This window comes from Haliaeetus leucocephalus, unplaced genomic scaffold (genome assembly GCF_000737465.1).
Source record: "Haliaeetus leucocephalus isolate CR32 unplaced genomic scaffold, Haliaeetus_leucocephalus-4.0 Scaffold378, whole genome shotgun sequence".
In the NCBI taxonomy this organism is placed as follows: domain Eukaryota; kingdom Metazoa; phylum Chordata; class Aves; order Accipitriformes; family Accipitridae; genus Haliaeetus; species Haliaeetus leucocephalus.
This window is the reverse complement of record NW_010972814.1, coordinates 9961-14217: the sequence shown is the minus strand read 5'-3', so window position 1 is coordinate 14217 and position 4257 is coordinate 9961. Positions and strand designations below refer to the sequence as shown.

General features: G+C 51.4%; 1 protein-coding gene and 1 non-coding gene across 2 annotated transcripts in view; one reads left to right on the top strand and one right to left on the bottom strand.

Moving 5' to 3' along the window:
- The window catches only part of LOC104835376 (antigen WC1.1-like), a gene marked incomplete at its 5' end in the record, with an annotated part of 16793 nt that overhangs the window by 10289 nt on the left and 2247 nt on the right, over window positions 1-4257 (top strand). The window lies entirely within an intron of this gene.
- On the bottom strand, window positions 1921-1993 carry TRNAF-GAA. Its single transcript has one exon. It is a non-coding gene; the product is annotated as a tRNA-Phe (tRNA).

The following is a 4257-nucleotide window of genomic DNA, read 5'->3' as shown; positions in this document are numbered from 1 at the left end:
AATTATATAAAAGAGTTTGGTTTGATTAAGAAGTAGAAAATTGTGAAGCATAGGTATGGGAGTGTTAAGTTTGAAATGTAGTCATAGGAACTTAGGAACTTTAGAAAATGTACTATGTGTAACTCTAAGAATTCAAGTATTGTCTGAAATCAGTGAACCACAGAAACTTTGACAAAGATTTGTTGGTTTGTAGTGTTTTGTTTTAGGAAACTAAGGAAACCATTATGGACACCAGTTTGCTCTTTGGAAACCCCTTACCCTTCCGGCCTTGATCTAATTATCAAGGATTCCAATCAGCAGAGTTAAGTGAGATTAACCAATGGTTGTTTTAGTATAAGAATATTGATAAGGTGGTGTGACTGAGGGCCAATCACTAGAAATGTTAAATTCAAGAATTAACTTTGAATGTACTTTTATGTAAATCTAATACATGATGGCGAAAATCGTACTGCGCAGAATCACATAAGAGAGGTCAACTATCGGACAAAGTGAGGAAGACTATGGAAGACCACCACAGACCTTCACTGCGCCTGCGTAAAGGACATTTACATATGCTAATAACTTCCCAGAAATCTAATGAATATGCATAACATTTCTCAGAAATCTAATGAACATGTATGAATAAGTTCAATAGAAGGTGTATGATTTTGGTGTTCAGGGGTGCATGGTTCGTGAGAGGACTCACCCGCGCAACCAGCCGTCAATAAAGAAGTATCTGCTTATCTACACTAAATTGGTGTTGATAAGTTCTTTATTCCAAGTTTTTTGGCAACAGCACCAGCCCCACCAGTCCCACCTCTGCAGGGCTATGCCTGACCTCAGCAGATCCAGGTTCCCTGAGCTGAGGCTCTGCTCAAGCCAGTGGCAATGGTGGAAGGATGGTGGAGGGAAAACTCCAGCTGGGAGTCCCACAGCCCTGCCCATGCTCATCCAGCCCAGACACCCTTACCTGCTGGTACAGAATGCTTCCCATGTGGTATGGGATCTCCACCTGGAGTGGAGACAGGAGAATCTCAGACCCTTAGCCCTGGAAAGCCACCAGGGCAGTGTGGCTCTGGTCCCAAAGGACACCTGGGCTGGGCCAGCACCCTCACACCACATCTCCCAGTGAGATGAACCCAGCACTTGAACCCTTCTGAGATGGGGGAAGTCGGGCCTGCCTCTCTGCTGGGGTCTGATCCTGGCACAGGGCTGCACTGCAGAGCGCTGCCCTTCAACGTCTCTGCAGGGCAATGGGACGGGAGGAGGCTCTTGCTGCTGGCACTTCTCCCATGCTGAGGCCAACTCTGGGGTGGGCTGATGGAGAGGAGAAAACCCCTGAGCCTCCTCTGCCACGCAGGGCAACACCCCTCTGTGACACATCCATCCCCAATGCCACAGCAGGAGCAGTGCAACAGGGTGAGGGAAATGCCCTCCCTGGGGTGAGGTGTCCTCAGGCTGTTATGGCATCCCAGGGCATGTGGCGGAGAGGACCTGGGGGCAGAAATCTTACACCCCCTCCTCCAGGCACTGGGCCTCCCCCTGCACCCTCTGTCCCCCAGCATGCCTGGGGGTGAGGTGAACAGCAAGCTTCCATCTGCCTGGGGCTGAGGGAGTGGGCTGGGCTCAGGGACCTTCCCACTCCTTCAGCACTGAGGACTGTCCTGACAGCAAAACAGTGCCCTGGGACAGCCCTGCTGGGGTCTCTGCGGCAGGGGGGGGGATGTGTTCAGCTGTTTACTCAAAGGTTGGTAGTTGGACCATATGCAGGGATGGCGTTGTCGCGGTGGTAAAGCTGGGGCAATTGTCTTGCCCAATGCCATAGGCTACAGGGCAGGGGCAGTGCACTGGCAAGAGGTGAAGGAGCAAGGAGGGCCAGGGCAGGCTGGAAGAAGGCAGGCAGGCAGGCACTCTCTGCAAAAATCTACAGGAGAAAATCAGTGCTGAAGCCCGGGGTTGAACCAGGGACCTTTAGATCTTCAGTCTAACGCTCTCCCAGCTGAGCTACTTCAGCCCTGCCCCAGCAGCCCTTGTCCCAGTTCCACCCCTGCCAGGCCACAGGCTGACACACACATGAAGAGAGCTCCTTGGGGACATTCCCAGGAGAAAGCTGTGCCCAGCACCGGGCAGAGGGGACCTGGCCTCTCCCTGCCTCCATAGCCAGGTAGACTCCAGGTGTGGGGTGGGTGCCAGCTTACAGTGGGAGTGCCAAGATATGCGTCAGGCGTCAGTTACAAAGGTGAGTGGTGAAGGCAAGTGGGCAGGCCAGACACACGCAGCTGCCAAAGCTGGAGGTGGAAGAAGGGTGGGGTTGGTGGAAGACCTCTCTCATAGGGAAGAGAGGGCCCAGGGGAGGCAGAGCTTTTCCAGTGCCATAGGCTTTTGCTTCCTTCTTGCATGAGCAAGAGTGTTCTGTTCAATGTTTGGAGACCATATTTAGGGGGAGAGAAGGCTTGAAAACCTCCAAGGACTGGGACTGCACAACCTCTCAGGGCAACCTCTTCCAGTGCATAAGTGACCTTATGGTTATGACCTCATGTCCCGCCTGAACATTCTTTCAACTTTTGTCCCTTGCCTCTCCTTTTCCCACCATGCACCACGATGAAGAGCCTGGCTCTGTTTTCTTAACTGCCTGATAGGTACTGAAATGCTCCCATGAAGTTTCCCAAAGCCATCTCATCTCCGTACTGAACAGTGTTCCCTCAGCCTTTCCTCAGGTGGAAAGTTCTCCAGCCCTGTGCACAGCCCCACACACCTGACTGTATTGGTGCCCCTTCACTGAACTTGCTCCAGTTGATCAATGTCTTTCGTGTACTGGGGGCAGGAGGCCCCAAACTCAGTGCAGTGCTGTGCATGTGGTCTAGCAAGCAGTGAATGGAGGGGGAGAATCCCTCCCCCTCATCTCCTGGCCATGCTTCTCTTCATACAGGCAGGCTGCTCTTGGCCTTCTTGGCCACAGGGGCTCACTGCTGACTCATGTGCAGCTTGTTGTCCACCATGACCCCCAGGGCCTTTTCTGCTCAGCTGCACCCTACCGGGGGCTGTTGCCCAGGGTTAGGCCACCCCAGGGGCAGGACTTGGCATTTCTTCTCTCTGAAATCTAGTAGGTTCTTTTTGGCCCACTCTGCCAACTTGTCGAGGTTCCTCTAGAAGGCAGCACTCCAGTGTATAGACTGGTCCGCACCTCAGGTTTGTGTCATCTGAAAACTCTGTCAGCTCCTCCAGGACACTGATAGCATCATTAAGCCCCAGAAGAGACCCTGATGCATCCAATCAGTCTTTTACTCACCTCTTTGCCCACCTATCAAGACTGTAGCTTCCTAGCATTGATATAAGAATACTGTGGGAGACTGTGTGGTGGGTTGACCTTAGCTGGTGGCCAGATGCCCAGGGGCTAGATGCCCAGCCAGCCGCTCTCTCACTCCTCCTCCTCAACAGTACAGAAGGAGAAAAAAGGAAAAAAATGCTGAATTGCTTGTTATGAAATCAGGGACATCACTTCCCAATTAGTCGTGAGCAAAACAGGCTCAAAAGGAGGAGAATGAACTTATTTTATTACCAGTTCAAATAGGGTTGTTGTTGTGGTTTCAGCCCAGCTGGTAACAAAGGACCACGCAGCCACTCGCTCACTCCTCCTGCCCCCATCCAGTGGGATGGGGAGGAGAATCAGAAAGGAGAAAAGAAAAGAAATGGAATCTTGCGGGTTGAGATAAGGGCAATTTACTGGGACAACACAAACAGAGTAGTTACAACAACAACAATGGAACTAATAAAAGAATATACTAATATGAGTGATGCACAGGGTAACTGCTCACCACCCGGAACCTGATGCTCTGCCACTTCCCCCACTGAAAGCTGAGAGGCCCCCGCACAGTCCGTTCTTCATTTGTATACTGAGCATGATGTCACATGGTATGGAATAGCTCCTTGGCTAGTTCAGGTCAGCTGTCCTGGCTGTGCCCCCTCCCAGGTTCCTGTGAAAATTAACTCTGTCCCAGCTGCACCCAGGGCAGTTGGATAGTGAGAAGAAAAGATAAATACTGCAACAGCACCTCCCCTTTCTCCTTTTTCCCAGGCTCAGCTTCATTCATTCATTGCTGACTCCTCTACCTCCTTTCCCTGTGAGTGGGAAAAGGGGGAATGGGGACTACAGTCAGTTCCTAACAGGTCACCTCTGCTGCTCCCTCCTTATGCTTTTCCTGTGGCATCCTTCCCACAGGCTACAGTTCTTTCAGGAAATATCCAACTTCTCTGGCATTTGATCCTTCACAGGCTGCA